The sequence below is a fragment of the Canis lupus genome, chromosome 1 (assembly GCF_048164855.1).
Source record: "Canis lupus baileyi chromosome 1, mCanLup2.hap1, whole genome shotgun sequence".
NCBI lineage: Eukaryota > Metazoa > Chordata > Mammalia > Carnivora > Canidae > Canis > Canis lupus.
Window position 1 is genome coordinate 79,461,168 of NC_132838.1, and position 23,632 is coordinate 79,484,799.

The window sequence follows — 23,632 nt, forward strand, 5'->3', positions numbered from 1 at the left end:
AGTTTCCACTTTTATAAAATATCTGATTGGATATTTTTAAATGTTGACTAAAATTTAAATAGATGAATACAAAAAGCAGACAAAATGTCCCAACACCATTTCATTACCTGGGCAAATGTCTGTGGTCGCTGATATGAAAAGGGGCTTTTTGTGGTTGCTGTTGTTAGGAAGAGAGAGTACATGCACAGGGCAGGAAGGAGGGGTAAAGGGAGAGGGAGAGAAAATCTTAAAATCTTAAGCAGACTCCATGCTCACTGTGGCAGAGCCTACCTCACAACCCTGAGATCATGACCTGAACCAAAATCAAGAGTCGGCTGCTGAACTGACTGAGCCATCAAGGTGAAGAGGCTTTCTCTTGAAGTAATTTTCTTTGTCCTGGTTTCTGAATACTCCCTTAAGCTACTTTTGGAGATAGGGAATGACATTGCAGTTTCAAAGTTTTATTCAAATTCTTTATGCCTTTGACTTTAGGAAAGAAAATTAGTAGATGTACTGAGCTCTGCCAAGTCAGAGAGAATATTGGAGTATTCTCTTCCTCCTTCTAGATAGCCATTGTCAGTTGGTATGGCATAAGCCTTTCTTTGGTTTGATTGTAGTTAGTATATTTGTCTGCTGGATTTCTAAAACATTTTTAGTGTTCATTGGTTTAGATTGAGAGGGATAGGCACTATATTTTTAAAAGGTTGTCCCTTCGTTTTGGAAGACCTTTTTAATTGTGAGGCTGCATACAAGATAGTTCATGTACTCTGGACTCCATATTTTGTTTTTAGCTTTTCCCTTCAGTCTCTAAATCAACCATGGCTAAGAATAAAAGGAATTCTGACCCAGATGTCTTTCCCTTTACAGTACAGAGAAATGAGGAAAAATGAAATTTGGAAAAATTTTTTGCTTCTTATCCTTTTTTGTCAGCTACCTCAGTTATTCATCTCACTTTGTGTTTCTAGCATGGCCTCAGAAAGACCCTAATTTGATTGACTCCACAGTGTTGGTTTGATTACTAGGAGGAACCAAGATCTAGACAACCTTATACAGAGGCTACTTGGAATTATATTCAAGAGGGATGGTCCAGCCAGCCAGGCTTCTCATTAGCATTGTTAAATATTTCCCCACACCTAAGAAAATGGACCTATGTTCAGTTACAATAGAAGATGGATATTTACTCCACAGCATCTATCTTTCTCTCTGTATTTTTAATGCCCAGTGGAAATATCTTGAATGATCTCTTACCTTCATATTTTTCCTTTAGTTTTATTTATAAAACAGTGACCATTTTTGATGCAAAAAGAGGGGAAGCTTAAAAATTAAGAAGACATTCTCAGTAGTCTAAGATTCAGGGTAACTTGGCAGAAAAAAATTCTGAATAGTCAAATGGTAAAGCTAGTATGCTTCGCTATTGTGACATTTTATGTTTGAGTTTCTCTTACTTGAAATTACAAGATCTTATATGACTTAGGAGAGAGACTGATAATTAGTAATATTCTGTTTGCTACTTAGCCCATTGAAGACCATTTTGATTAATTATTTGAAAGTCATAGGAAGGAACCTCCATGATCTAACTTTTGAACAAGTAGAGTTGCAACATAAAGCTATGACTCAGAATTAAAAAGGAAGTCTGAAGGGAACCCTGGGTGGTACAACGGTTTAGCGCCTGCCTTTGGCCCAGGGCGCGATCCTGGAGACCTGGGATGGAGTCCCACGTCGGGCTTCCGGTGCATGGAGCCTGCTTCTCCCTCTGCCTCTCTCTCTCTCTATGTGACTATCATAAATAAGTAAAAATTTTTTAAAAAATAAATAAATAAAATAAAAAGGAAGTCTGAAATGACTTGTTCATTTTGGCATCCCAGTCCAGGTGTACATCAGTAAAATGAGTTTCCTTTAAGTCAAATGCGTTGTCTGCAATATAATTTGTTAAAGACAGGAAACTGAAAGACACTATTGCCAAACAAAGCATCTGCAGTGTTGACATCTATATTTGAGCATCTTTCATTTTCCCAAGGGGTGCAAACGATAAGAGGTAGGTGAAAAAATCCACTTGAATAAAGCCTTTCAAAATGGATGGAACAGAAAGCATTCCCAGAGGCAGGTCAAGTTCAACCCAAGAACAACTCTCTCAGTGCTTTCACAACTAGTTAAAATACAAGACCAATAATACCTCAGCTCTCAAATCAGTGCTGAAATCCAGCAGAAGGTTGTTAATATTGATATGGTTAATATACATCAAACAGGATTCCTTTAATTTTCTGAATCAAAAAATTCTCCACAGTGTTGACATTTCCTTACTGAACTCCCAGGATTGTTTGGTTTCAAAGGCTGTTGGGCTCAAGACGCATTTTGTTTTAAATAATCCTTCATAAAAAATTCAGCTTTCAGTCTAATATGATTGAAACTCAGCTTGAGTGTGTTTTATAATGCATTGAACTGGAAAGACTATGGGCACTGAATTATTCAAAACATGGTAGGTGAAGGAGTGATATGTGTTCTCATGTAGGGAGGAGGTGATCAAAGAAATCAGTAAGACTTGATATGTCTTGTTACCTCATTTTATTTACCTTTTAGAACTCCTCCAAATATTAGAGGAAAGAAATCAATATCAATTTTCACCTCTATCACGTTCCACACTTCAATTATTAATGAATGTCAAATTTGACCACAGTTCTCTCTACCACCTGCTCTGCAATAATATTTCTGAGCCTTTATTAAAAATGTAAAATTGTCATTGAATTTCCAGATATGATTCTCCAGTGGCTAATTCGGCTTGTTTTATTAATAAGCGGGTTCTGATGAGTAATACTAATTTAATATGCCTGCATGTAAGATTAAACTATAAATTATTCCTGCTGAAGGTGATGAGATATGACTGCTATGTGGTTGTTGGGCAATAACCTTCCTGAATTAACCCTCCAAGCACACAGTTCTTAGAAGAAACCATTCCTTCATATTGTAGCAAACCTGACATCATGTTGTATGTTTAGCAGAATATGCACAAACACAGACAAACACATGGGAATGAGTGAAAAAAGCACATATGCACACTGCACATACTTACATGAATTTCCAAATACAATTCTCCAGAAAGAACTTCCTAATGATTTGCATTTTTAGAGTGTATTAATTTTATCCATACTAAAATACTTCATGAAATTACTTACCATTTTGTTACTCACACAATCCTTTGAATTTTGAGTTGCTAAATATAAATTGAAACAATTATTAGAGTCCTGGGCCATGAAAGACTCTTTTAAGATACAAAGAACCTGGTGATTAGAGGTCGAAGCTCCCATGGAATATTTCCGTGCTCCCAGAGATTATTACAATACCCCTTTAAAGAGAATGTTCCTATCAAGAAAAACTAGCTATCTTTTATTTATACTAAAAAGAGAGAACAGTGGGGGGCTGTGGCTTGGTGAGTACATGAGACTTTTTCTGCTTTGTACAATAAGCCACAAACAATACGTGATAGCCTCAGGCCTTTTATTTGTCTTTTGTACCAAGCTCTTTCATATAGTGCTCCTGATCAATTACACTTAAATCAACAAGAGTTGCTTGAACACTTTACAGTTGTGTTCTCCATACAACCTACCATACCCTAAAGCACATTTGAGGGTTACTGAGATAAAACTAATTCACAAAATACTCTCCAGATTTTTTCAGGTGGTGTCAATGAAGTATGTTAGAGGGAAGAAACTACCTTGATTTCCTGGCCTGCCAATCTAAGGGCAGGCAAGCATAAACCTTTATAGCAAAATGTAGGTCATTCCTAGTTGAGAATATGGTTTCCATGGTCTTATATAAAAAGTAATGGAGACTTTACTTTCCTATGATCCTTTTTAAAAGAGTAAATATAGTTTATCCATAAGAAATGATGAAAATTAGGATCTTTAAATCTCTAACATTTTATCAGTTGCTTAGCAGTTTTTGGTTGACTAGAGGGGATACACACACACACACACATACACACACACATACATATGTCCATTGTACTATTTACAGTCCTAAAACTTTTGCATTTCCTTTACCTACCAAGACTAAATGGTGGTTTGATCTCTAAATACAATAAAGCATCTGGTTGCAACAGAACATATTTTATTTGATATAAAAATGAGGTAATTGTTTTTATGTAAAGAGGGGACTAACTTTGTTTTATTCTCTTCTTTCTCACATCCTGACATTATGGCATCCTGGACAGAGGAGTTTTCCTTGATTTTAATCTAAAGGAGAAACGTTGACTTTTTTTAAAAGATTTTTTAAAAAAATTTATTCATCAGAGACACACACAGAGAGAGGCAGAGACACAGGCAGAGGAAGAAGTAGGCTCCATGCAGGGAGCCCGATGTGGGACTCGACCCTGGGGCCTCCAGGATCAGGCCTTGCTGAAGGCGGCGCTAAACAGCTGAGCCACCCAGGCTGCTGAGAAATGTTGACTTTTGTTAACATGGAAATTGATAACGTCACTAGGCAGAACCAAGTACTGTTTTTATTCAGCTGAATTCACATTTCCAGTGCTAACTCAGGGTTTAATAGGATTTCTTTTGCCACTCCAAAATCTGAAAGTAAGCTTTTCACTACAGTTTCTTGATAGGCCATTACCTCTACTGTGGCAAGGCAATTCAAATTTCAAAATATAATGCTTTCTTTAATGTCTTCTTTGATTTATTAATCAATGGACAACAATTGAGTTAAGACAGAGTCTTATTATTGCTTAGAAAAAATATTGATGATGAAACTTAATGTAGCCCTCCTTATGTAGATTATCTTGGAAGTTTAGTTTCAAAGGATTTTGTGAACATACCAGGAGAGAGCACCCATGGTAATCTTATTCCCACAGGCCCATAATAAATATTTGCTCAGTGGGAAAAAAAAAAAATAAGTGAAGATAGAAGATAGAGTCCAGGAAAGACAATTGACAGATTATTGACATTACTTGGTGATAGCAATGCCCAGACTCATCTGTGATCAAACACTATGAAGTATCCTTCTAAGGATAAACTTATGACAAATAAGAAGGGAACATTCAGTTATGAGGATACTTCCAGTTCCAGCTCTGACATGCAAAAGGCTTGAAAGTTGTTGTTTTGTCCTTGGGAGATAAAGCTGGACAAACTGACATACTTTTCTTGGGCCCATCAAGAGCTAAGTTTCCAGGATAAACTGCCAATCCAGAATCTGAAGAAACAGATGAATCCAGAAAGTCATAGCTAAGATCTGCTTATTTAGAACACAAGTGTCCGGAGCCCTAACATTTAAATGGTAATTTTGAAAAATTGCTGGGGGCCAAATGTGGACTAGCATGAGAGTGAGGACCAGGTGTCTGCAGTTTTTAGAGGTTTCTTCATATTCTGTGGGCTTTATCTCTGGGAATTCCAGCAGGTTCTCCTAGTAAATGAACATCAGAGGAAGATCCTCTCAGGGCTTTGGCAGGAGAGGGAAGATTAACTGTTATCAAATAGACCTGGAGATTTTTACATAGCAAAGGCCCACCCTTCAAGACAAAGACTTTGTCAGTCTCAACACAACTGGGAGAAGGGATTTCCTCCACTTCAACCCCTCTGGCCTTCTCTCTCTCTGAAGAAGAAGGGGCGCATAGTCACCAGTAGTCAGAGTTTTAAGGAAATAGAAACACTGCAGCCAGAGAAGAGAGTAAGGAGTGGAGGTTAAAACAAAACAAAACAAAATAAAAAGCTTGTATCACTTGTGAAGATCATAGCCCAGGGACACAGGCCTAATGAAAGATTCAATCATAAGGCTGTAGAATACCCCCTCACCTTCACGCCTTCACACCACACTAGTAGGCTCCAGTGCAGTAATGATGGATTACAGCTAAAAGCTGCAAGGCACACTGGCTCTGAGTGAGAACTCTCAGAGAAGCCCAAGGTCTGTAACTGGTAGAGAAAATCGAAGATGCTAATGTTAGAGCCTTTGGCATCTACAGCAAAATTAAACACAGCCCAGCTTCTAGCTAGATTAGCATAGATTCTCACACTAAAGGCCCCATTTACCTCAGCTCTTATTATGTGACACATCATGTCCAGTTTCAATAAATAATTATAAGACATACCGAAAGGCAAGAAAGAAAAAAAAAACCAGTATGAGGAGACAGCAAGCATCAGAAACAGACTCAGATAGGACACCAATACTGGAATTATCAGGGAATTTAAAGTAACTATGATTAATGTGGTAAGAGTTCTAATGGGAAAAAGTAGACAGAATCAAGAAAGGATGGGTGATGTAGGCAGAGAAATGGAAACTCAAAGAATCCAAGGAAACACCAGAAAGAAAAATAGAGTTACAGGAATGAAGAATGCCTTTGATGACCTCATTATTAAACTTCACATAACCAAGGAAGGAAATCAGTGAGCTTGAAGATTTGTCAGTAGGAATTTCCCAAACTGAAATATAACTGTAACATATTCATAATTGGAATACCAGAAGAAGAGAGAGGAACAGATGAAATATTTTAAGTAAAAATGGCCAAAATACTTCCAAATTTAATGAAAAACATAGGAAACTCAGACAACACTAAGCAGGATAAGTACAAAAAAATATTAAAGGGGAAAGAAATCCTATATACCTAGTCATTTCATATTTAAACTGCTGAAAATTAAAGATGAAACAATCTGGGAAGAAACCAAAGGGGGAGAAAATACTTTCTATAGCACAGGGGAGGAAAAACTGCTTTAACTCAACCCATCTTAGGGTCATTGTCTGAAGCCCTGTATAACAGACTGGCAAGGGGTGCCTGGCTGCTCAGTCATTAGAGTGTGTGACTCTTGATCTCAGGGTTGTGAGTTCCAGCTCCTTATTGAGTGGAAAGCTTATTTAAATATAGATTTTTAAAAAATATTTATTTATTTATTTATTTTAGAAAGAGCAGGAGCCAGAGAGGCAGAGGGAGATGGAGAGAGAATCTCAAGCAGACTCCACACTGAGTGTAAAGCCAACATGGGGCTTGATCTCATGACCCTGAGATCATTACCTGAGCTGAAACCAAGATTTGAGTGCTTAACTGTGCCACCCAGGTACTCCTTAAAAGTAAAATCTTAAAAAAAAAAAAAAAAGACAAAAGACAAATTAGCATGAGAAAGACAAAGAAGTGTTTTAGCCTGGCTCATAATACATGGGAATATTCAATGATCAGTAACCCAAAAGAGTGGTTAGAACTTGAGTTTATATAGCATCTTATCAAAAAGCCCCAAATTTTTAGAGAAGTGACAAGACAAAGGAAAAGGACTTTGACTTTCTAGGGCAGCAGGTTGTGGGAAGGTAAATTTATAGGGAAGCTAATGGTAGATAAAGACTAGTTAGTAAAGTTTGTTATGTAGATTCCTTTGGAAAAATCCTTGGGTCTGTAGTTGTCTTTGATGATTAACTTCTGTCTTTCCTGGTGGCGGGGGAGGACCTTTACAAATTTATATCCTGCTTTCAGGCAAATGGAGGAGGGCAAAGAGCTTTTCTTTATCTGTTTCTTCTCAATTACCATCAGCTCCGAATAATCCTATGACTATGTGGCATGTTTTGAGGTGGTATGTTCTGCTACCCTTCAAGGGGAGAAAGTTAAAAATTACAGAGGACTTCTTAGAAACCTTGCAAGTTGAAAAAGAATGGAGTCACATATTTAGAGTATTGAAAGAAAAACAAAACAAAACCACCAACCTCGTGTTCTTTTCCAGAGAAATCATCCTTCAAAAGTATAGGAGAGATAAAGATTTTCTCCAACAGAAATTTTGAGAGAATTCATCAGCAGACTTGCCCTGTGAGAAGTGTTTGAAAAATTCTTCAGAGAGAAGAAAAATCAGAAACTCAGATCTATGTAAAGTGAGTGAAGTATTGGAGAGGAAATAAATGAAGATAATACAAAATTGTTTTCTTAATTGATCTAAAAGGGAACCGTTCAAAGTAATAGCAACAATGTATTATATGGTGAAAAGAATTAAGATACTTCACTTAAAGCACCTGTATTATACTTGAAGCATTGTAGTATTATTTGAAGGTGGACTTAGATAAATTAAAAATGTATATTGCAAATTCTAGGGTGACCACTGAAGTTTTTTTTTTTAAATAAGTGTAATAGATATACTAAGAGAAGAGATGAAGTAGAATTATAAAAATGCTCAAAGAAGGCAAAAAAAGGGGGAAATTCAATTGTGCAAAAAAAAGATTGGAGAAATGAAAATTTTTAAATAATAAAAAGAAAGATGAATAGAGAAGATGCAGAATCTGAGTTAAAATAATGCATTTCCCTTTTTATATTTTCTTTTGAGAGTCTTGCAGATTATATGATATATTACTCTTTTGTTATTTTCTTGCCTCACAGGATGGGATAACATCTCAATCATCCACAAAATAATTTGTGATCTTTTGATCAGAAACCTTATCAATGGTTTATGTATACAATGGAATATTCCTCAGCCATTAGAAATGACAAATACCCACCATTTGCTTTAACGTGGATGGAAATGGAGGGTATTATGCTGAGTGAAGTAAGTCAATCAGACAAACAGTGTATGTTCTCATTCATTTGGGGAATATAAATAATAGTGAAAGGGAATATAAGGGAAGGGAGAAGAAATGTGTGGGAAATATCAGAAAGGGAGACAGAACATAAAGACTCCTAACTCTGGGAAAGGAACTAGGGGTGGTGGAAGGGAAGGAGGGTGGGGGGTGGGGGTGAGTGGGTGATGGGCACTGAGGGGGACACTTGACGGAATGAGCACTGGGTGTTATTCTGTATGTTGGTAAATTGAACACCAATAAAAAATTATTTTATTAAAAAAAAAAGAAACCTTATCAAAACAAAGTAGCATTATTTTGATGCAGTTGCTGGCTCGGGTGGGCAGTTCGTAACAGATACTGAAAAATTGAAAGGAGAAAAAAGTGGTAGAAGGCAGAATCTATCAAACTAATGCTAAAGAGAACAAAAGCTATGTCCACCTAAAACACTTGCAGTTAGGAAGTGGAAATCCACACAACCTAGTTATTTAATCTTTGCACTGGCAAACTTCAAACATGACTGTTTTCCATTCATTTGCCTGCCTGGTAGACTGAATAGAATCATACACTATGTCATTCCATTGAAACCACTGAACTGGTTGTTCATGTGGACTCAGGCACGATTTTAAGTTGCTTGAGTGCTTATTCAAGTCCCAGAGGGTGGGGGTTTGAAGGAGAGAATAGCAGAGGGCAAGGCTGAGGAAAGGGAATCCCACAGCGTTGCTGGAGCCGTGGGCCAGAATAAACAATGTGCTGTGACCTATTTAGCAAATGAAAACGCAAACCAGAGAAAGCGGCCAAGGTCAGGGACACACATCCCCTCCTGCTGAGATGATTTGGGATGTTCAGAAAAGAAAATGAATAGCTCACAAGAGGGAGTTTCCTTGAACTCCCCTGGGCAATAAATCACTGACTATAGTGAACTTTCTGCTTTTCTAAAACTTCGTTAAATAAATGGCAGCAGCAAGCTGGGGTTTGGTTTATATGTGGTTTCTTTTTTTAGACGAAAGGCAAATCTGATGAAGAAGAATTTTTCCCCGGGCAGGCCTGTTTATGTTCAAGCTTAGATTCCCTTCCTCTCTGCCTGTCTCCCAAGGTCACCAGAAGGCTCTGAAACCAGACTCAGCTTCAGACACATGTTGGTGAAACCCTTGGACTTGATGCTTATGTCATGATGCACATTTTCTAGGTGATTTTGTGTTCTGAAGTCGTTTGATTTTATTCAGGGCTTTATGATCACCAGGAAGAAGAGGAAAGAAGTCAAACTCTATAGCCCAACACCATGGACAGCCCTCAGAATAAAGTAAAGAAGGGTGGTTTAGGTCGATTTCTGTTTATTTGCCTGTCTGTCTGTCTATCTGCCTATCTACCTACCTGTCTATCATCTGTGTGTATTATGATCCTAATTGTCATAACATATGCATACAAAAATAGTCATTGGAAAATGCATTGAAAGTGTCCTTAGGAGATAAAATTACTTAGAAAAAAGATGAAATTATAAGTGATAATTTTCTTCTTTATATTTTGTTGGGATTTTCAAATTTTTAACAATTTTATAGCAGTGATGTCCAGTAGAAATAAAAATATGGGAACCATAGATACTATTTTAGATTTTCTAAAAAAAGAAACAGGTAAATTAATTTAAATAATATAATTTATATAACTCAGTAAATCCAAATAAACTCAATTTCAGTATGTAATCTACACAAATTTGAGTACTTGTAATTTTTTTATCAAGTCTTCAAAATCTGGTATATATTTTACACTTAAAGCACATTTCATTCAGAATTGCTGTAATTTCAGGACTACTGACTACTGTATAGGACAGTGTGGTTTGACAAGAAAAATAACAAACTTTATATGCATAGAATCATTTAAATATGTTTATATCATACACGTGTCATTTGTACACACAGGGTAATAACTAAGGATGACAAATAATGTAGATGTGTTTGCTTAGCTGTTTTATGGGACTCTGATAATTTGACATTAAATGAGATATTATTAGATAGTAAAAAAAAGTATTCTTGCAAAATCAAAGAAATTTGAAAACTCTAGTATATTCAAAATTAACCCCCCCCCCTTTTTATTTTTATCTACAGGACTTCTCATAGCTTTAATATATACTAGTGTGCTTTATAAGTCTATAAGAGAGGAATAGGGTGTACTACTATTTCATGAACTTAGAGACAAGAGCCCTTTTCTTTTTCATGGAACATCTTGCAGGACATGTGGAACAGTTTTAGAAACCTGATGTAGAAAAGTTAGTAAAACATATTAAAATATACAGTAGGTTGGTATTGAAATGCTGTAGTTCATTGGAAATGTTGTGATTGTGATTGTAATTGTGTATGTGTGTGTGTGATTCCTAGAGTATACAGTATATTCACTTAATAATTCATCCTTTTCCATGTATTTGCACACTTGCTGTTTTAGCTTCACAATTGTTCTGGATTGCAATACAAAATAAGTGAAATAGAGATTATTGTTTCTGTTTTACATAGGATAGTAAAAGGGTCTCTACTTGCTAAGTGCCTATGGTCACATTGTTAATTATTTGCAGAATCAGGAATTTTTGAATTTAGAATTTATGTATCCCAACTTCAGAAGTTTTCTCTTAAACTGTATTTATTATTTTTCTCTAGATGCTCATTGTAAATAAATTCAATTCAGTGGCTTAATAGTAGAGTGGGGCATTGCTGTTATTCTGGTACCCAGATGATGCCTTAATTAGATAATAAAATGCCTTTAGCTTCACAAGCTGCTTATCACCAATTTTATGTAGGACTTTTTGTATCACTAATAATTGTTCCTCTTCCCCTCTTTTTTTCCCCCCTACAAATACTCTTGATCTATGAACCTGGTTTTTCTCTGAGAGGATAAGTAGAAATAAAATGCAGAGCTCAAAGCTTGAATCAAAAATATATATACTGGGACTAAGAAAGCAAGCATAAATAGAAAGATATTTATTATATTATTATATTTTCAAGCAAAGTGATGTTGTGTTGGAGAGTTTGATTGTCCTATAACAAAGGCAGTAGTCTTGTTTGCCCAAGGGAATAATGTGAATGAAGTCAGGAAGTTGTCCTACCACAGATATATTGAAATGATCATTTTAAATGTAAATGTGCATTAATTTGCATTTAGCAACAGCTGCCCCTGAACCATGCCAGGGATGAGCTGGAAATGTTCACACAAAATGAACAAACCTTTTAGAATCTCTAAAATTAAGAGTTTATTTAAGCCCAAGTTAGGACAGCTGCCTGGGAAACATGCTCTTCACAGGGAAGAAAGTGCTCTGGAGAACAAACAGTTTTTACAGGGTTATATACTTTTTTACATCTTGTAAAAGCTCAAAAGATTATAGATTAGCATGTAGGTAGAAATCATGAATTTTACCATGAAGGAGTGCAGGGAGTAGGAGCACTGATTGATATCTCAAGGACAAAATGGGTTTCCTTTAGGCTACTCATTCACAAAGCAGATGTACAATGCATGCATGACAGGCCATAAATCAGCCTTTTGCTTTGAACAAAGTTTTTGTACAGTCATGCTGACTTAGAAATAAAAAATGGCTTCTGTTGTATATCAGACCTTTGAGAGTTTCATCTGAAAAGACATTAAACATCAACTGGACAATCCCTCAGGAAAAAATTTAGTTATATTTGCTGAGTCCCTTCCGACTTTTAATTTGCTTTTTTTTTTTTTTTTTTTACATTTATCTAAACTTAAATGAGACTAGATTTATTTGGTTAGTTTTTGAGATTCAGATACTGATTTTATTTTTTAAGACATGTATATTCTTGATTGTAAGTAAGAGGGCAGCCCCAGTAGCTCGGTGGCCTAGCACCACCTTCAGCCCAGGGTGTGATCCTGGAGACCCAGGATCAAGTCCCACGTCAGGCTTCCTACATGGAGCCTGCTTCTCCCTCTGCCTGTGTCTCTGCCTGTCTCTTTCTCTGTGTCTCTCATAAGTAAATAAAGTCTTAAAAAAAAAAAGAATATGTTAGTTGCTTAAGAATTGAAAAATATAAAGAAAAAAATAAAAATTACCCAACCCACTTTCCTTAGATAATGAGTATTATTTTATATAAAACACCATAGTCTTTATAAATACATATACACATACAGAGGGACACATTGGAAAATAAGTTTTATATCTTGCTTATTTCAGTGAATATTAGTTACATTATATTTTAGTGACAATAATTTATAGTGACATTAATATTTTTGAAAAATATATCTAACAATAGCTGTATAGCTTTTCAACATAATTGACCGTATTTTATTTAATCATTTTATGATTGTTATGTAATTTCAAAATTTTCACTTTTTGTAAATAATACTCCATCAAACATCCTTTCATTTGTCCCTATTGATTGATATATAATTTTAGATAGATGCCAGAAGACAGAAACTTCTACATTTGCCAGTATCAAACGTGAATTTTCACCCATTTTACTGTCTCTGATAGTTAATTGTACATGTTAACCTGACTACATTAGAGAATACCTATATATCTGATAAAACATTATTTCTAGGTGTGTCTGTGAGGATGTTTCTGGAAGAGATTAGCATTTGAATCAGGAGACTGAGTAAAGAAGATCACCCTTACCAATATGAGTGGGTATCAGCCAGTAGGTTGAGGGCCCAATAGAACAAAGAGTCAGAGGGAGGGTAAATTCTCTCTCTTCTTGAGCTGGGATGTCCATTTTACTTCTGGGTTCAGACATTGGAGCTGCTGGTTCTTGAGCCTTCAAACTCAAGATTGAATATACCACCTGCTTTCCTGCTTATGTAGTTATAGAGGACATATTGTTGCATACTTCACCTTCATAATCATGTGAACCAAATTCCCTTAAATCTCCACTTATATATCTATGTGTATCCTGTTCTGTTTCTCTGGAGAACCCTTACTGATATACCATCCTGTTTAGCAGAGGAGCTGCCAATTCACCTGTGAAAGCTCTCTACTTAACATCCCTCTGCTTAGGTTCCTCTCCCACCTCCTATCTTTTCCTTTTTAGTTGCTTTTCTCTTTTGGATTTTCAGCCCTTCTCTCTCAAATATGCCCTTCCCAGTAATTTCTGAGATATGCTTAAATCTTTCCACCAAAAATAAATACAAAGCAGAAACTAAAAATTCTCACATCAACCATAATTCCAACTCTACTACTGACTAGTCGACTCTCCTGAATTCCACTGAAAAGGCTGTAATTTTGGTAAAGACACTGTCTAGTTTTATTTATCTTCATCTTATTTGCTGGGTAGTGTCTCTTTCTGTTGAGCCCCTATCTTCACTTGTCACCCAGAAAATGCACTTCCGGTTTTCCCCCTATCTCTCTCACTATAATCTCTCCGTCCCACATGCAAAACTATATTCTTCTAACTGGCATTAAATGCCTGAATTCCCGAAGGCTTGGTCCTAGGCTCTCCTCATCTCACTAAATAGTTTCTTCCCTGAAACCTTGCTCAAACCTACATCTTTAATTACTACCTGTATGCAGATGACTCACATTTCTCTCCCTAGGCCAGAGTTCTTTTCTGAATACCTATCTACTTGTCATCAACTTTTCAATGACTCAAAGGGAAATCATTCTTAACCAGTATAAAATGAAGTTATTAGTGTGTCCCCCCAACACACACATACCCAAGACCTTCATAAGCATTTTATATCTCAGTGAATGACACTATTATGCATCCAAATAGAATGTCTAAAAATGTTAGGATCACATATCCTTTTTCATTATCCATTTAGAGCCTCTATTACTAATACCATATCCTAAATATCTCTCAGATTAGCCTACTTCTGTGCCTCACATCCGATTTGAATTCTTGTCACATCACATCTGTAGTATTTTATATTCATTATCGCATTTTTCCAGTTTGTTCCCCATTGTATACTCAAAAGTGATCTATAAGAAACACAAATATGATCATGACACCACCCAGCTTAGAAATCTTCAGTGACTTCCCATTTCTTTTAGGATTAAATTGAAGCTCTTTAGCAATGCCTACATAGTATTCTTGACTGTTTTTCTTGTCCTTTCTTATACTACATTTCCCTTAATCTCTCTGATCTAGTTGCTTCAGATCAGGGTCTTATACTCCCCCTTTCCAGGCCTGTGAACTTGAACTTGCTGATGCTTTCACTAGGCATTTCATCTAGTTTATGACCATCTGTCCTCCAGACAGTAATTTAAGTATTACTTCTTTAAGCATCTAAACTCATCCAAATCCCTATTTTATCATTTCATAGAAGCAGTCCATCTCTTTCATAGGGCTTATCATATTTGTAGTTACTATGGGTGACTATTTGTATCTACTTCAAAACAAACTATATGGGAACAGAGTTCTCTCTGATATATTTCCTTCGTTTAGCTAGATTCAGCAAAACTAGCACAGTGCCTACAATAAAAAAATCATAGGGGGGCCTGGGTGGCTCAGTCTGTTAAGTATCTGACACTTGATTTCAGCTCAGGTCCTGATCACAGGATTGTGAAATTGAGCTGCACTTGGGGCTCCGTGATCAGTAGGGAGTCCACTTGAGCTTCTCCCTGTCCCTCTGCCCTTTGTGCCTGCATGCGCATGTGCGAGCACACACATTCTCTCTTTCTTTCTTTCTCTCTCTTTTTCTCTAAAATAAATAAATAAATAAATCTTTTTAAAACATCCTAAAATCAGGGCTGTTTAACCAAAGGATAGGAATGTGTTCAGGCTCGTGATAAATATTATCAACTTGACTTCCAGAAACTTTGTAGCAATTTACTCATGGGATTTTTTTTTTTTTCAAAGATTTTGGTAGAATTGTTTTATGCAATGAAATAAACTGTGTGTTTAGAATGTAAACAGTCATCCTAACAGGTAATCCAGGTGTGATAGTCCTTGCTACTTATTCTCACAAATCCCATGACATTTAAAGCAAGCAAACAGTGCATAAATAACAGATTTAAAGTTGAAAGGGACCTCATAGTTTGCCTAGATTAGTGGCAGCTCTTGCCAGACACTGGAATATTTTGACTCTGGTTTCCAAAACAGTATATTTAAAGGTTACTATTTTAATCTGTTATTCCCTGTGGCACGGTGAAGGGATTTAAATCAAATTTAAATCAAGTGATGCAAATATATTTAATCTCACACAAAAACTCCTAATAATTGCTAATGATGCCTAAAGATCTGTGTTTAGGGCAATTCAGAGGCTCTTTGGGAAGCATCTATTATGGGCAAGGCAGAGAAGAATCAATGTGCAAATGTCAGGATTTGCCATCCTTTTTAGTTCTTTGAGGTAAACAATCTTTGTTTTTCCTTTTTTATATATTAATGGGAATCTCAGAGATTATTGGGGATTGGTTTGGCCATGCTTAGCATTTTGAATCTCCTAAAAATTATTTAGACAAGAATATACTTATAAATTTTGTTAGAAGTTTTATTAGTGTCTATAAATGTGTTGCTAAAACTCTAAGCCATGTTCTTTGTTTTAAAATCAATAATACAGGGCACCTGGATGGCTCAGTTGGTTAAGTGTCTACCTTTGGACACTACCAGGATCCTGGGATCAAGCCCTGCAGTGGGCTCCCCTGCTTAGTAGGGAGTCTGCTTCTCCCTCTCCCCATGCTAATGCTCTCTCTCTCAAATAAATAAAGTCCTTTTAAAAATAAATAAAATCAATAATATGATTTGTGTTTCCCTCCCCCTCTCCTTTTATCACACAAATATTGTTTTCATTAAAAAAATTGTACATACAAGTAAGGGAAAGTAATTGCCTTTCTACAATGCAGCTATCTACTTTTCACATTGCAGTGTATAATTCAAGACTTGTAGTGGTTAAAGGTCAAACATTTTTATTGCTTCATTTTTATAATAAAAGATGTCTAGTAAGTCAGATTATTATTAAAAAAAAGATTTGGCTGACTTCTAGGTAAAGTCAAAAGTTTTGTATATTACTGTTTTGGATCTAGACCAAACAGTGTTTAGACACATAAAAGAGGAACAATTAGCAAATAGATTATTCAGATTTCTATGTCCAGTTAAAAACTTCTTAGGCATTGATCAGGGTAGCAGCATGTGAAAGTGATAATTTCCTGGTGAGAAATATAAGATTTGTCTAAACATATTTACTGGTGGACACTAGATCTGTCAATGCTGGTGAACACTTAAGTTTTATTTTATGAATGATTACTCAGAGCCTGTGTACCTTCAAGTTAACAACACCATCGGTTGCAAAAATATAAGGTAATTCTTCCATATTACTTTTCCTAGTTAAGATTAATGAATACATCAATCACCTTTGGCTGTGATTCCTTCCTTCCTTCCTTCCTTCCTTCCTTCCTTCCTTCCTTCCTTCCTTCCTTCCTTCCTTCCTTCCTTCCTATATTTTCTTTCTTTCTTTCTTTCTTTCTTTCTTTCTTTCTTTCTTTCTTTCTCTCTCTCTTTTCTTTCTTTCTTTTTCTTTTTTTTCTTTCTGTGGAAGAGGGTGGGGATGGGCAGAAGGAGGGGGAAAGAGAGAGAACCTCAAGCAGACTCCATGCCCAGCACAGAGCTCCACATGGGACTCAATCTCATGAACCTGAGATTATAACCTGAGCCAAAATCAAGAGTCCAATGCTTAACTGACTAAGCCACCCAGGTGCCCCTGGCTGTGACATTTTTAAATGAAGATAGTTAAATATGATGAGATGGGGGTTTGGGGGTCACTGCTGTTCATCATGATTCATTTTTGCAAATACTCCAGTGTTTCCATTGGTAAGATGCCAATACGGTGTGGAAACTCAGGAACAGAGTGTGGGGTCTGAAGTCTCTATGAGCTTCAAGGATCCTCAGCTTCCCTAGAGAAAACTGCCTTGTTAAACTGAGAATGGCTAGCATTTGAACTTGAAAGCTCACATAAGTGTTCTCTCAACCATCAACCATAAGCACATCCATTTTCAGCAGCTTCTCTTATCCTCTGAAGGAATTTCTGTCTTTCCCCCGTTCCTGCTCTTGATTGCCAGCACCTGCTTTCCATTAATTTCCAAGCAGTGGCAAATAAGTCTATAGGAAAATGACAGTTCAGCTTTCTTAATGAGAGAATTGTTGACCAACACTGCACGCTGACTCACCTCATAATTTTTTGCTTCAACTTGTTTTTATTCTGACTTTCAAGGCACTTAAGAGTTAGTTCCTGTGCTGATATACACAAATTTAGCATCTTAACATAACTGCAGTTATAAATAATATTTTCCAACAATATTTCATGTTGTATACCAATTATACATGTCTGAAATTGCTGTTGGTCACTCTTTTCATATTGTGATAGGAAATAACTGTTTTATTTTTTTTATCTGTTTTATATTGCTTTTCTACTTCTATTACTCTTTGAACTGATCATTCTTTGTTAGTCTGTTTCACCATAGCTGTATTATTGCTCCTTAAAATACATATGGTATATCTCTGCAAGGGCCTCACATTAAGTAATTATTGCTTGATATTTTTGATTTTCCTAAATCACATGGCCCTGCTCAAATTTTCTTTTAAATAAATTGAAGAAAAATGGTCATAGCTTTTGAAAATACATGATCATTCACAGTACATTTTTCCAAAACAACCTTTTTCTAATAGGTCTGAGAAATAGTATAAGGCTGAAACATGCTCATTAATATTGCGGTGCCTGGTTGGACTCCATCAAGGTGACATGCTTGTTGTACCTCTCTTGTCCATACTGATAATAATTATTGAACCAATCCTGTTGTGCCTTGGGCATGGAGAGCTAAAATTGTTAAAGTGTATTCCAGTTACAGTTCAGGTGCTTGTGTGGGTGGGTGTTTACTGAAGAGATATTAGTAGTCATCTAAGCAGTGAATGTTGGTGAAAAAAAAAAAAAGATTGCATTGTTCTACGTACCATTAGGTAAGTCTGACTGTGGGAACAGTAACAAAATTTGGGGATTCAGTTATATGGAAAGCTTTGGAAATCAGGAATACTTCTATCTGCCAGTTTTTTTTTTTTAATTTTTATTTATTTATGATAGTCACACACAGAGAGAGAGAGAGAGAGAGAGAGAGAGAGAGAAGCAGAGACACAGGCAGAGGGAGAAGCAGGCTCCATGCACCGGGAGCCTGAGTGGGATTCGATCCCGGGTCTCCAGGATCGCGCCCTGGGCCAAAGGCAGGCGCTAAACCGCTGCACCACCCAGGGATCCCTAACTGCCAGTTGTAGTTGTACTCACTCAGTTGGCATGTGGAAGTGAATCTCATGTTTTTGCATGAATTTATTTATTTATTTTTTTGTAAATGTGGCAGTGGTGTTGGTGTATTGTTGGATGCACACATCATTGAGGAATGGCATTTTGGAAAAATATCAACCCTCTAGAACTACACAATGGCTCCTCCCTTGTCTGTGACTAAATTTTACTATCTTTCACCATAAATCACCATCAGTAATCAAAGACATCAGCTTGCATCTCAAAATAAACAACTCACAGGGTACAGGACCCTACATTGTGCTCCATATCTTTTAGATATGTTAACCAGAGTAATTTCAGAGACATGTGAATATCCATTGTTAGATTCCCTTCCCTCATCACCACTAATTCATCCTCCATTTCACCTAAAAAGGGCACCTTTGGGCTAACATGCAGAGGGGAAAGAAAGATTTGAGCAACTCTTTCTCAATCTTCTGATTAATTCTCATACTGTGAGAACTCAGTGATGCTTGAAATATAGCTGGCATAGAGGTTTAGTGGAGAGCATGGGTGTCCTTTCTTCATAATAAATATAAGTGTGGTTACTCCAGGAATCAAATTTTCACAGGACTTGGAGGACTTTAAACTGTTGGTCTGAGACCTCGCTTTGTGCATTGTTAGCAGACAAGTTTCATGCTAGTGTCTCCTAAATACCAATTGAGCTTTGTTGAAATTGGCCACAAGTATATTTCATTCCATTATACATATAATAGGAACAATGAAAAATCTTTCTCCCTCTTAGGCTTTTCTATTGCTGATCTAAAATACCTGGGAAAAAGCCTATCTAAGTCTAACCATCTAATCTAAGAAAAGATTGGTCTCTTTTATTAGTTTAATAAGGGCAGTTTCGGTGTTCACTGATGCTGAGCCACTATAATGATGTTAAAGGAGGGATGTGATATCAACAGGAAAATTGCACATATACATATACTTGCACACACACACATATGAAATTATATAAATCTTAGCTACTATATTCTCATATTCCCTATCTCTTTTAAAAGGACTGAAATCAGATGGGCAAATAGACAGGTATAAATATGTGTCATGGCTACTGTATCTTCATATAAATACCACGTGTCAGTGCTTACATATATGTATGTATATTCATTAATTCATTACTTTTGTGAATGAAACAATGACTTTCCCACCCTCAACTAAATTATTTTTAAGTAGCAATGAGTTTCTTAGTGACAGAAATGACCATAAAGCTGAGAAAGAAAGAGAGTTGCTTTTGTAACATTTGCAAACCTAAGCATTGCTGTATTTACCTTTTTGGTATATATCTTTTTTATGAAAGTATGGGCAGAATTCACCTTTTGGCACATGCCCAAGCTCATAACTTGGACAAAATTATTCCTTCTTTATCAAGAATACCATTTGCATATTCCCCTCAGAGAGGCTCCTCAAAATGCAGAAATGACTTCATAATATCACTTTGTGTTGATGCCAGTGCAGCACAGAAGTCATGATTCCTTATAGAGACCAGAGGGAATGATTTCTTTTGATACCTTAGAGATTATTTGATGAGGAATTATTAAAACCAAACAGTTAAATTCCCCAGAGTGAACTTCAGCTCCCTTTGACTTGTGAACCTCTCCTCAAGCTCAGAAAATTCCTCTAATGTGGATAATTACACTGATGGCTGGCCTGAGAAAATAGGCCACTGAAATGGGCTTTGTGTGATTCTGTTAATTGCTGCTGTAGACAAGCAGCCTGGCCCTTTATTCATGCTTCACAAACCTTTCATCAAATGAGTAGATTATTTCTAATGCATATTAGATAGGATGAACTTATCTTCCAAGAAGGGCATTAATATCTGGTGTCTATTTTTTTTTTCCTTTTCTCCTCACTGAAAGAACTCACTTTAAATGCAACCTCAGCTTTGGGTTGGTTTCGCTAGAGATGCGCCTTACCATTTTTAGCATTCTTCTAACAGCCAAGTAGCAAAACAATTTATTGGTTTATGGGTTCTGATTTGATGCTGATATGTGGTTATATCATGTCAAATAAAAATAATTGCTAATATGGTGGCATATGTATTTTACCAAGGTCATTTTATGTAAGTATTGGACATGTAGCTCTTGCTTTAAGATCTAGAGAAACACTAATGGTTAAAACAGCAGACTCTCAAATCAGAGGTCAAGGTTGAAATCATAAAAAGAAAAAAAATACTATATTAAAGCTTGGGCACACATATTTATAATACCACTTCCTGCTCCAGGGAGGACTGAACAAGCGTGACAATGAAATGATCTTTCTCACTGAGAGGAAATATGACTCTCTTTGGAAGATAGCGTCTGACTAACAAAACGTAACTGATGGCAGTAAGAATAGTAGAGGTTATAAGGTCTGCAGGTCCTAATGCTCTCATGATTTTCTAAATTGAAGCCATGGGTTATTTTTGTGATCCAGGCTTCTCATGATAAGACAGAGTTATATACATTTCTTTGTTTGTTCACCTGTATGCCTTTGACCCAATGGTACACAAAGCGGTTGTCTGGAGTAGCTGAATTAGATTCCTTTCTTTGCCCCAGATAGTAGTAGGCAGCTGCTAAAGGTATACCAAGCAAAGAGAAAAGATGAGTGAGCTTCGTGGTAATTCATTAGAAATGTTAAATCTCAGAAACATCTATAGTCTCATTTACTTATTTAAAATTTTATGCCTCAAATTTTTCAAACATAAAGAATTATTCACATTTTTTTTCCTAACTGGGAATTTGAGGAAAGAGTGTAGGAAGACATTGCAGGAGGAGGGTCAGGGAAAGGAGGATGGGAGGAGAGGAAGAAAAGTGGGCAAGAAGAAACTTGATAGCAAATTTTGGAGTCCTGATGCCAACAGAAATAGGTTCAAAGTTTTTTAAGGCTGCAATTCTTGCTCAATAAGAAGAGATAGAGAAAAAGATAAGCTGAATTACATTATGTGTGCACATTTATATTAACATTAACTGTGTGTGTTGTTTATAGCCATAAGGTTGAAGCACCAGTAACATAGGTAAACTTAGAATTTACATGCCATAGATGGATGAAAACATTTCTAATTAAAGTTAAGTATCACCAAACATCAGAATTCATATACATTTAAACAAAAATATTTGAATACAAATATTCATATGTACAATTCATAACACAATTACTATACAAATGCAATTATCAAAATGATTATTATAAATCGACTTTAGTGTATTATTTTAAAAGTGGGGAAATACATGTTTGTTTTATTTTAGAAATTTCCCAGAAATAATAAGACTTAGTTGATTTCCTGAAAAAAAAAAAAAAACTAATTTCATACTTCACAGCTAATCCACAATAAAGATTTTAGGCAGAGGCTGAAAAGGCCTCACCTCATGACTACAGATGGTTTGGTGGTGAGGCAAAGTTTTCAGGACATAAGAGTCTCAGGTTGGGTGACATTATTTCCGAGGAGATAAGTGTCAGTAAGATTTGTGAACTTGCTGTTATACTCAGACTTGCCAAAAACCATTTCTCTGCCTTCTGTCTCAGTCAGCTATAGTCAAGAACATTTTGTCATCAGCTTCATAAGACCTACCTCGAGAATTAACTTGGAAAAACTGAAGCAAGATGACAATACTTTCCCTAAGTTATGGAATCTAAAAAAGCAATATAAAGTATTTAAAGTGAATTGTAAAACTCAGTGGAATAGAGAGCCTAGGAATAGACTCAAATACAAATGGGTCTATTAAAGTCAATAAAAAAGTGATCCTTGAAATCAGTAGTAAAAGAGGAATTCTTCATAAATCATTGCTGGAATTGGACTGACACTCCTCAGAAGAATGGAATGGAAAGGTCAATCAGTACCTCACTCTTTGCAACATGAAATATTCCAGCTAGGCAAATAGTGCAAAGGTAGGGCAGCCCGGGTGGCTCAGCGGTTTAGCGCTGCCTTCAGCCCAGGGCCTGATCCTGGAGACCAGGGATCTAGTCCCACGTCGGGCTCCCTGCATGGATTCTGCTTCTCCCTCTGCCTGTGTCTCTGCCTCTCTCTCTCTCTCTCTCTCTCTCTCTCTCTCCCTGTGTGTCTCTGATGAATAAATAAATAAAATCTTAAAAAAAATAATGCAAAGGTAAAAACTAAAAGTAGAATATACTAGAAAAAAATACAGGAGATTATTAAAAGATTTGCAGGATGGGCCTTTGACACATTACTATTATAATACATAAAACCTAAAAACCTTTAAAGAGTTGCAAATTAAGAGACATGCACATCTACATAAGATGTACCTGACATCTATTAGGAACTCTATTATAGTAGATAAACAGTCTAACGTCTAGATTCAATCAGTGAAGGGGCCACAGGCATGGAATATATTACATTTAAGTACCACTTAAGAATGAAAGTTGAGTTGCTGCAGGCTATAATGTCCATGTGTTTGTGCATTTATCTGCGGATAATGTATAGTTTGTGTATATTTGTGTACACATTTTTGCATATGCTATTTCATTCTTCATCTACTTTCAGCTTCTAAGGGGGCCAGGTTTACTCACTATTTCAATATATATTTATTGGAAGCTTTCTATGTTTCAGACACTGTTTTAGGTGCTAGAATACACAGCACTAAACAAAAACCTCAGTTTTCATGGTCCTTTTGATAATAAATCATTTTTACTAAGAAGTGCTGTGATTTCATAGCATAAGTAGGCCTTCCTTCCTTTAGTTTCCCTCTCAAGTATTCTTGGAATTAACTAAAGACAGTCAAATATATATATATATATATATATATATAATATATTTGAATTGTTCCTTTAGTTTTGTTCCACTCCTACACAGCTCCCATTGATGCCCACTGCCCGCCATTGTCCCTGCCACCATGCCCTGTCTACAAGAAAGGATATCTGTTGTCAGCACTGCCTTCTGATGCTTTCAATGAGCATAGCATTGAGATAACTGTTTTACTTTGGATTCCTC

The 23,632-nt window shown here is 36.2% G+C and overlaps 1 long non-coding RNA gene across 2 annotated transcripts in view; it reads right to left on the minus strand.

Annotated features, from left to right (window-relative positions):
- The window catches only part of LOC140639040 (uncharacterized), a 187,616-nt gene that overhangs the window by 18,198 nt on the left and 145,786 nt on the right, over positions 1 to 23,632 (minus strand). For both annotated transcript variants that reach the window (XR_012035917.1, XR_012035921.1), the window contains one exon: positions 21,168 to 21,259. This is a non-coding gene — a long non-coding RNA (uncharacterized lncRNA). The remainder of the gene's footprint in view (positions 1 to 21,167; positions 21,260 to 23,632) is intronic.